This window comes from Petaurus breviceps, unplaced genomic scaffold, assembly GCF_028583685.1.
Source record: "Petaurus breviceps papuanus isolate PSGF00001 unplaced genomic scaffold, PetGlider_PUasm1.0 126, whole genome shotgun sequence".
NCBI lineage: Eukaryota > Metazoa > Chordata > Mammalia > Diprotodontia > Petauridae > Petaurus > Petaurus breviceps.
Window position 1 is genome coordinate 75,522,233 of NW_027185655.1, and position 10,216 is coordinate 75,532,448.

General features: G+C 43.4%; 1 protein-coding gene across 5 annotated transcripts in view; it reads left to right on the plus strand.

Annotated features, from left to right (window-relative positions):
• Positions 1-7,483: 7,483 nt before the first annotated feature.
• Positions 7,484-10,216, plus strand: part of NEK1 (NIMA related kinase 1) — a 186,319-nt gene continuing 183,586 nt past the window's right edge. For all 5 annotated transcript variants that reach the window (XR_011170037.1, XM_069097133.1, XM_069097141.1 and 2 more), the window contains exon 1: positions 7,484-7,776. The gene's annotated coding sequence lies outside the window, so the exon portion shown is untranslated. The remainder of the gene's footprint in view (positions 7,777-10,216) is intronic.

A 10,216-nucleotide genomic window follows, 5' to 3' on the forward strand; every position in this document is an offset into this window, starting at 1 on the left:
CAGGCTACCACATTGTGGGTAAAAGCAGACACACTGTTATAAGAGTTGGCTAAGTGCCAGAATTTGAGACCTCCTTTAGAAGAGCAACCTGGAGAGTCTCAGGTGGAAGGAGAGACTACTGGAGAATCTCTGGAAGCAGAGAGGGCTGTTGTAAATTTGGTTCAGAAAAAGAAGGAAAAAAAATAACAGGAAGAAAATTCATGCAGTTTTGGTAGACTCTGAGTCTAGTTGCTATGACAACTCCCAAGAGCATGCATTGGGAACAAGTGATCTCATGATACATTGTTTCATGGTGAAGCTTTTATAGAGGCAGAAGCTTGACCCATACTGAGAAGGCAGGAGAGTCAGAGAGGGTAAGCAGTGTTTAAGGAGAGACTTGAGGATTTCACTCAATAGGACATTACTGATTATTTTGAGCAGATTCACCCAAAGGATGGGAGAATCCTTAGTGTCTTGAATGATAAGAATCAGTGATGAAGGAGCTGCTGGGATAGTGATAGATAGAGTGGACTGCTTGAAATTTATAAGTATTTGCCAGAATCCTTTTGTCCAGCAAGCTTTTAGAGATTTTCATTTGGTAGAAGATAACAATATGACCAATCTGTTAGCTTTAGCTGCTGTTGGATGCAACAGAATGTATCCCACTTATTCTATGTGGCCTAGTGGAGACAGACCCTGGTACTTGCTTAGAGACTGTATGAGAAAGTTAAAATAAGAAGTAATGAAAACTATCATGGTATCCCCTTAGCAGTTCCTCATAGAAATATCATGGTGGAGACAGCTCCTCTTGCTTATAAGCACCTACTTCTGACTCTATTAATTGGTGAAATAGGACACCCTCTGTCAGAGATGCTGGATAAGATTTCACAGCTAAGTGACTTAGGAGAATGAGAAAATGATATATTTCCTTGAGAAAGAAGAGAAAATAGTCAGTGGATTCAAAGTCAGAATAGATGGCCCAAGAAAAGAACGGTTTACTGCTCCATTGAGAGCAGGGGATGATTTTAGGAAAATTGATGGTATTTCAACTAATGAACTATACAATATATATTGTATACTATATATAATAATATAATAAACTATACAATATATAATATATATATTATATACTATATATCAAGAAAATGGGCTTGATGTTAGACGGAATAGAGAAGTGAGAACTGCCCCTACAGATGCTCCTGAACCATTGTATCCAAGTTTGTCACACCTTTAGGGAAACTCAGATTAAAGAAAGTGCTGGGATAGGTGGAAGTGGTCAATGTGCTGAACTTGTGGCAGTGTATCAAGTCACTGGAAAAGAGCAAGGAGGACAATGTCATATGTTCTGCTGTGAATGAGGTTATGATAGTGAGTTCATGGACTCCAGAAGCATGGCTGACCCTATATTTGTCTCTTTTTGGCTGTTAAACTTGTTTGTGAGATTTGTTTTCTGCACATTTGGTACCTTCAACCTGCAGATGCCTGATTGCTTGAGCCAGATGCCACCCCCTATCCATGACTGTGATGTGCCTCTTCTGGACCTGGAGTTGATCATGTTCAGATGACAGCTAAAGAACTGACCTGCCGAATGGGACCTACTGGACCTGGCGTTGACCACGATCCGGATGACAGCTAAAGAACTGAACTCTCGAATGGGACCTCTTGGGGCAGGCACAGCTCTGTATCCAATTTCAGCTTGAAGTAGCTTTGGAGAAGAGACCTTCACTCCTTACCCCAAGATTTTGAGCCCCATTCATTTAAGGGGGGAAGGATGAGGTGCTTGTGCCCAAGTCCCCACCCTAAGCCATAGTTTTATGTGCAAAGTTTTCTATTATCCCTGTTATATTGTTGCAAAGTTCTGTTGGCACCAGTTTTTCCACCAGTTATCCTTAAACTCTCAATTATTGTTAAGGTATTTTTGCTATATAAGGGACATGAAAGATCTTGGGGCCCAATGTAATGGGAATGGGAATTTGAAGATCTTCCCTGCCCCTTAATAGACCTGGGGGGTGTTTGAAGACCTCTCCTGCTTTGAAAGTAAACTCTGCCCCCTAACAGGCTGAAGACAATCACATGGAGCCTGTGATAGAGGGAATTTACTGAAGCATGCCGCAGAACCCATAGGAAGCTTCCCTATTGTGAAGATAAACTTTGCCCCCTCATAGGCTGAATGTAGTCACATGGAGCCTGTGGTAGGAGTTTTGCTGAAGGGAAGCAGAGCCCATAGGAAGCTGGTTGAGAGCTAGCCAGAAGATGGGAGATAGAGGAGCTCAGGCAAGGAACAAGAGAGGTTTGTGACTAAATATTGATCTTGTATTGGTTTGTGGGAAGGCTGAAGGATGCTGTGGCTCTCAGTGTTATTATGTCTTCTGAATATCTTTGGTACTATGATGGAATAAGCTTACTGGTTTTGGGCTTCAGTTTTCTGGTATCTAAATAAATGTTTTAGTTCTATTCTATACCTGGAGAATCTGTTATATTTTGCTATCAAATGTTATACAATACTTATAGTCATGGTATTTATTGTGACTATGGGCGCTGTAAATATTGCATTGGCAATACAGTGTGTAAGACTTTGTAAATAGTGGGTAATAGTCAAGTACAGTTGCCTACTTAAGGGATCCAGTGAAGATTTTTTGCAGTCCACAGGGTGTCCCCTATATACTAAAATTTTTTGTAATAAAAATTATTTCACATACAGGAAATATTCAATGCTAATTCTATTATCTACCTTTTAGCTAATTATGTTTTCTTTCTTACTGAATGAAAGAAATATTTTAGTTGCTTTGATACTTTCCTGAACTGTAACAAGAATAATACCAATGTTTTTAGCATAAAGCATTCTAAAAACTAAAAAAAAAACAAAAAATTATAGTACATTACTTTGTTTTGTAGTCATGTGACACCATCACTTTTAGAGGATTAAAGAGATGAAAAATAGAATAAAGAAGCCAAAAAGATTTTAGACTGGAAGTATAATTCAATATTCTTCAGTAGAAAGCAATCAGCCAAAAGTTAATAATAATCAGCTATTTTCCAGAGACTTTAACCAAAAGAAACTCAATTCCAGCAAAGGAGATTGGTGATATTTTCAAGCTGCTTTGTTGGTCAAAAAGAGGACTAAAAGAAGAACTTGAGTAAATTCAGAGTCAGAACTGCTCCCTTGAAATTCACTGACATGTCCAAGATTTTTGCCAACAATTAGATCTGGAAGTGGCATTCAAGAACTAGAAGTAGCCTTCAGTAAAAGCAGCCTGTGTTTGCATGTATGGGATATGGTAGGATGGATGGTCTCTCTGTATGATGTGAATTGCTATATACTAACAAACAAGCCAATAGCAGCTAGGGATTTCAGTACTCTAAGGACCAGTACTTTCTTCAGTCTGGGTTCTCTCTGTTGGTTCTCTCCATTCTCTGATTACACCCTTGGAAAGCAGCATAGTGCCAGGAAAAGAGAGCATGATTTTTAAACAAAGGACACAGGTTCAAATTGTGGGTCTCTGACTATTGTAACTCTGAGACACTGTTCCCTCACTCACAAAGTAAGGGGACTGGACTAAATGACTTCTTTCAAGGTACTGTCCAGTTCTCCCACTATGGTACTATAGACTTAGTATCCCCTGCATCCTGCTGGATCATTTCATAAATTGCTGAAGTTGAAAAAAAAAAAATAAAACCCACCTCACTTGGTGATTAGCATCTCTGCACTTATTTGGGTCAGAACTCAGACAAAAGATGTTAACTGTATGGTTGGCCTTTCTCAGTCTTTCTGAACTTGGTAAAACTTGTGCTCTACTGGCTTAACCTTAAAAAACCAACATCACTACACTACAGCAAGACATCAAAGCAGCAATTTAGGGTGGGCCTGTTAGGAAAAATAGTTCTAATTATTATTATTATTAAAACAATCAGGGTTAAGTAACTTGCTCAAGGTTACACAGCCAGTTATTTCTGGGTGTGGTGCTAAGTATCTGAGCCCAGATTTGATCCCCAGGTCATCCAGACACTGGACACTGGGGCAGGTGCTCTTACTCGCTGAGCCACCTGGCCACCCCTAAGCAATTGGGGTTAAGTAACTTGCTCAAGGTTATATGGCCAGGTGTTTCTGGGTGGGTGCTAAGTGCCTGAGCCTGGATTCGATCCCCAGGTCATCCCAACACTGGAGTCGGTGCTCTTACTCGCTATGAATAATTCTATTTATTGCACAGATATAAATACTGGCATAAATTATTGGGATGCCACCTCTCACTCTCTAAAGGCATTTAAAAAGGAAGCAAATAGCCATCTATCCTGGATGGTGTTACCCCAAAGAAAAAGGACTGACCAATCTTACCTCAAAATATTTTTCAAATCTATGGTTTTATGATAATGTCAAACAAATATTCAAAATTCTTGACTATGTGTCTCATTAATTAATGACAGAGGATGCTGCTAAGATACAGTACCTACTTCAACCCAAATTTCAAGATTATACAGAGGTAAGTCAACAAGTATTTATTGTTAGCCCTTAAAAGTGTCAGGCACTATACTATGTACTGGGAATGAAAATTCAAAAGAAAGAGACAGTCCTTGCCCTCAAGATGCTTACATCTTAAAGGTTAAGATGTCTGCTGCTGAGTTCATGGTAACATCACTGAGGCTACATCGAGCATGTGAAGACAATGCTAAATGGGGTATTTGAATATTGTTTCTGAGTTCTTGTGATAGTAATGGCAATTAAAGATTCCCCTGTATTGGCTTGGTTTTCAAATTGATTGTGTTAAAACCCAGAGCTTGTTAATCCCACCTGTGGGATGGACTTGTTGATGTGAAAAGAAAGTCCTGAACTGGGAGGAGCTGGTGACATAGATTTGGAGAGACAAGAGAGAGGCAGAAGAACTTTTTGGAAGCAGCACCTTGTGGAGGCAGAGAAAGACTGAGAGGATTGTTGAGTGCTGCTTTGAATCGCCCTGGACTTTTGAGACCTGCCCCCTGAGCTGCCAAGGACTGAGGAGACACGGCTGTTTTGCTGGTACTTTGTCTGTCTGTTTTGATGTTGTTTTGCCAGATTTGTCCACTGGTGAAAGACAGTCCTGTTGGAGAAGTCCTGGAACCTGGCTTTTGGTTAAGAAGCCCTGAGACTGTCCTGCAGACAGAGAGTGAATACTGTCCACTGGTGAAGGACAGTGCTGTTGTTGTAGGGGTCTGGAGACTGTCCTGCAGACAGAGTGAATACTATCCACTGGTGAAGGACAGTGCTGTTGTTGTAGGGGTCTGGAGACTGTCCTGCAGACAGAGTGAATACTGTCCACTGGTGAAGGACAGTACTGTTGTTGCAGGGGTCTGGGAACCTTTCTGTTGGTTCAGAAGCCCTGAAGAAGGATTTTCTTTTCACATCAACAAGTCCATCCCACAGGTGGGATTAACAAGCTCTGGGTTTTAACACAAGCAATTTGAAAACCAAGCCAATACAGGGGAATCTTTAATTGCCATTACTATCACAGTTCCCTGTATCTAGACTTCTTCCTAGTGTTGTGCCTGGCTTTCCTATCCCCCAACTTCAGCCCTTCCTCAGGGAAGTGAGCAGACTGCCAGGTCAGCTCCACCCTCCCCCCCCAACAGATCCCTGAGTAGGAATTTCAGCCTAGGGTAAATTCACTGTTGTGCATGTTCCCACCCCACTGATATCCACCCTGTTAACCTTCACAGAGGTGATCGGGAATTTTGAGATGTGTACTGACCAATCACTGTTCCTGGCCTCTGAAAGTTTCTGCTTGCATAATACCTAACCATTGGCCTCCTGGCATCCCTTTAAAAACCGGCACATTGTCTGTGCAGTCACTGTTTGATTTGGGCCTGACCCTGGACAGTCCACCGGAAAATAAAATCCATTTCCAAATTTTACTGGGGGGGGGGGTTGGGGTTCTCTTGTCTCACTCCTTTTGGCACAACACTAGGTCCTGCGATGCAGATAGTTCACAACTATCACTCAAGTTCACAACCCTGGAGTCATCCATGACTCTATTCTCCCGTCAATTGCCAAGTCTTTTTCACTTCTACCTCCACAACAGATTTTGCATCTGTCGCCCTCTCTCCAGTGGCCACCACTTCATTTCAAGCATTTATCTCCAGTGGATTAAAGCAAACAGAGGTTAAGAGGGTCACACAGCTAGTGAGTGTCTCAGCTGGAGCTGAACTCAGGTTCTCTTGACTCTAAGCCCAGGGTTCTATCCACTGAGTCACTCACCTAGCTGCCTCAGTAAGCATTTAACACATGTTTATTAACTGCATTAAATCAGTCCTTGGCACAGAGAGGCACTTACTATGGGGCTCTATTCCTCAAATGCTAGCATTTCCCTCCCCCCAAGCTCTCAATTTTCTCATCGGGAAAATGAGGGAATTGGTCCAGACTGGATGCTCTTAACCTTTTTTTTCCCCTCTGAGATAGTGGTTTCCTTTGGCATTATGGTGCTAAGGATAAGAAGAAAAAAGCAAAATCTGTTCCTGTTCTCAAGGAGCTCACAATCTAACAGGAAGAAAACATGCAAACTATGTATAAAAAGGATAGACATGCAGGCAGTTCCAAAAGTCTTAGTGAAGTATTTAAGCTTTTAAAAGCTTAAAACTGTGCTAAGAACTTTTGGACACAAATTGTAGACAGAGGGAAAGCACTAGCATTATTCTCAGAATGTTTGCCACACACATTCATAACGGAAGGCCATTTAAACTAAAGATCAGTGAACATAAAAGATGAAAAAATTTTCCCACATCCAAGTTCCCACTGACCTCAGATTAAGAACTATTGTCTAGAGATCTCTTCTAGCTGGCCTCTTATAGCTCTCTCTAGCTAGTCTCCTCTGGTACCCCATGCCTTCCTTTCGTGTAGGTCTTCCTCTACACCTGAATAAATAATGTGTTCCTAATACTAAGGATAGGAAAAACTGCTATAATTTATAGAACTCAAAGGACTAGACAAGTGCGATCTCATCAGCTGCTTACAACCCGGTGAAGTACGTGAAACTGAGGGTCATAGAAGTAACCTAGAAAGCGTCTGAAGAAGAACTCGAACTCAGGTCTTTGTGACTCCTAGCGTAGATCTCGCTCCTCTGAACCACTTCGCAGTCTCCTCTTTTCTTCCAGAAGGTGATGCCCCCTCCTCCCGAAACCTTCCCTGCTCACCCCGTCCTAGGGGCCTCATCACCTGCCTGCGCATCTGGTCCAGCTCTCTTGGACCGAGGCCTCCTCTGAAGGCAGCCCTGCTAAGTCCGTCCCTGGGGCCCGGGAGTCTGGAGTCGGGCGCTTCTTCTGCGTCGAACGTCAGTGGAAAGGAGGTGGCCTTGAAGCTCCCTCCCGCCTAGGCCTCGTTCCCTCCATTCTTTCCCACACTCCGCCTCCTCCGCCTCCGAGCCTCCGGGGTCCTCTACTCCCGCCCACGTGGGGAGCCCCAGCGGCCCTCGGCCCCGCCCCTATCCTCCACGTCCCCTCAGGGCTTTCAGGCGAGGGCAAGGGGGCGGGTCCCGGCGACGCGTGGCGTCATCACGTCTTCGGGGCGTTACCTCCTTCTTTCCCCGCCTCTCTCATTGCTGTAGCTCGCGGCTGGGGAGCCCAGGTGATTGTGTGTGCGGGTGGGTCCAGGTGAAGTGCCCTAGGCCGGGCACACGTTGTGCTGCCACAGTCCAGAATCTGCGGAGCCGGAGCAGCGAGGCAGCTGGGCCCGGCGTCACCCTGGCCCAGCGGCCGCCCCCCATACCCGGGAAGTTGGAAAAACCGTAACTCGGCGAGAGACGGAGGACGGACTCTGCAGCCGCCAGGAAACTGGTTCGTGGGGCCGGGGGACTGCCGGTGTTTGCGGGTCCGTTAGGAGCCCGCTGTTCCATAGCTCAGGCCCTGGCTGCACCTGGGAGCGGCCCCGGGGCCGCCTCCCATACCCACGGGGATGGAGCCGGCTTCGAACTAACTGACTTGGAGGCCGCGCCAACGCCCGCACTGAGCCGGGCCCGGGGGCCTCTGCGCAGCTTTGACTGCCCTGCCGGGCCTGGAGCAGGCGCTCCATCTTACTGACTGACTGGACTTGGTTGTTTGTCGCATCTTTGGCTTGAAAGGGAGCCCCTGAAAGCAGGGACTGCCCCCTGCATTTAGTGCCTGGCACACAGTAGGCGCTTAAAAAATGCTTAATGACTATGCAAGTGATTGTTTGCCTGCTGTCTCTCCTGTTTGAACTGAAGTCCCTTTAGAGCAGGAACTATTCTCTGCACCTACTGCCTGACACAGAGCAGGCTCCCAGTCTAATGGGGGAGATAACATGCATATAGCAAGCAATATGCAAAATAAATTGGAAGTAGAGGTCACTGAGAATTAAAAAGTATTAGGAAAGGCTTCTGGTAGAAGGTGGGATTTTACCTGGGATTTGAAGGACGCCAGGAGACAGAAGTATGTACAGTTTAAATGGGTGGTAATTTTAGAGTAATACAGTAGCAAAGGAGAGGAAAGGCTTTTTGCAGAAGATGGGAGTTGAGCTGAGTCTTGTAGTATTCTAGTGTGAGCCTCAGTCAGCAACATTTATTTTTTTCCAATTTATTTATTTTTAGTTTTCAACATTCATTTTCACAATATTTTGAGTTACATTTTTTCTCCCCTTCTTTCCCCTACCCCCACCCCAAAATAGCGAGCCTACTGAATACCCCTTCCCCCAATCTATTCTCTCTTATATCCTCTCCCATCCTCCCCCCCAACTTTCTAGTAGGGCGAGGTGGATTTCTATACCCCAGTGTCTGTATACCTTATTTCCCAGTTGCATGTAAAAAACAATTTTTTTTAAACATTTATTTTTAAAACTTTGAGTTCCAGATTTTTTCCCTCCTTCCCTCCTCACCCACCCCCAACTGGGAAGATAAGCAATTCAATATAGGTTGTACATGTGTAGTTACACAAAACATTTCCATAGTAGTTATTTTGTTATTTAGACTAACTATAATTCACTCCTTCCTATCCCGCCGGTCCAGCCACTTATTCAATTTTCTTCTTTGACCCTGTCCCTTTTCAAAAGTGTTTGCTTCTAACTAACCTCTCCCCCAATCTACCCTCCCTTCTATCATCCCCCCTCTCATTCCCTCCCCCGATATTTTTCTGTATGGTAAGATACCCAATTGAGTGTGTATGTTATTCTCTCCTTAAGCCAAATTCAGTGAGAGTAAGGTTAACTTTCACCTTCCTGCTCTTCCCCTCCATTGTAACAGTTTTCTCTTGCCTCTTTTATATGAGATAATTTACCCTAATCTATCTCTCCCTTTCTCCTCCCAATATATTCCTCTCTCATCTCTTAATTTTATTTTTTAGATATCATCCCTTCATATTCAACTCATCCTCTGCCCTCTGTTTATACATGTACATACATATGCATACATTCACATATATCTTTATATAATATAACACACCCTCCTATACATACAGAAACATGCATGTATACATATATATTCCTTTCAACTATCCTCATACTGAGAAAAGTCTTATGAGGTGTTTTTTTTTTTTGGAGGGGGGAAGGCAGAACATTTGGGGTTGAGTGACTTACCCAAGATCACACAGCTGGTAAGTGTTAAGTGTCTGAGGTCGTATTTCAACTGAGTTCCTCCTGACTCCAGGGTGGCCACCTAGCTGCCCCAGCAACATTTATTAAGTAGTTGCAATGTGCCAGGCTTAACACAGGCCAAGGAATACAAAGAAAGGCAAAAATAACTTCTGCTCTCAAGGAGCTCGCATTCTAATGGGAGAGATAACATGCTAGTAACTGTATACAGACAAGATGTATATAGTACATAGAAATATACAGTGGGCTTGGGGAATGGGAGAGGAAAACAAAACATACATTACATTTGAGAGCCCAGCCTTGAAGGCTTCTGGCATGTCCCTCAATCAATAAGCATGTACTAAATGCTATATAAAATATACTATAAAATACTCTGAGCCTGACTGGGCTAAATGATAAGAATACAAAGAAAATGCAAAGTAAAAATCTTGATCCCTTCCCTCAGGGAGTTCACATCCTAATGGGGGAAACAAAATGCAAATGACTATGTATACATACTAGAAATATAATGAAAATTGCTTTGATGGGTACAGCTTTCTTTAGCTGTTCATTTCCTTTGAAGGTCTGTCTTGATCTCCTACTCCCACACTGTTGATCATGGTCCAGATTACTTTGTGTTGACTGTCTATATCTATCTATCTATCTATCTATCTATCTATCTATCTATCTATCTAT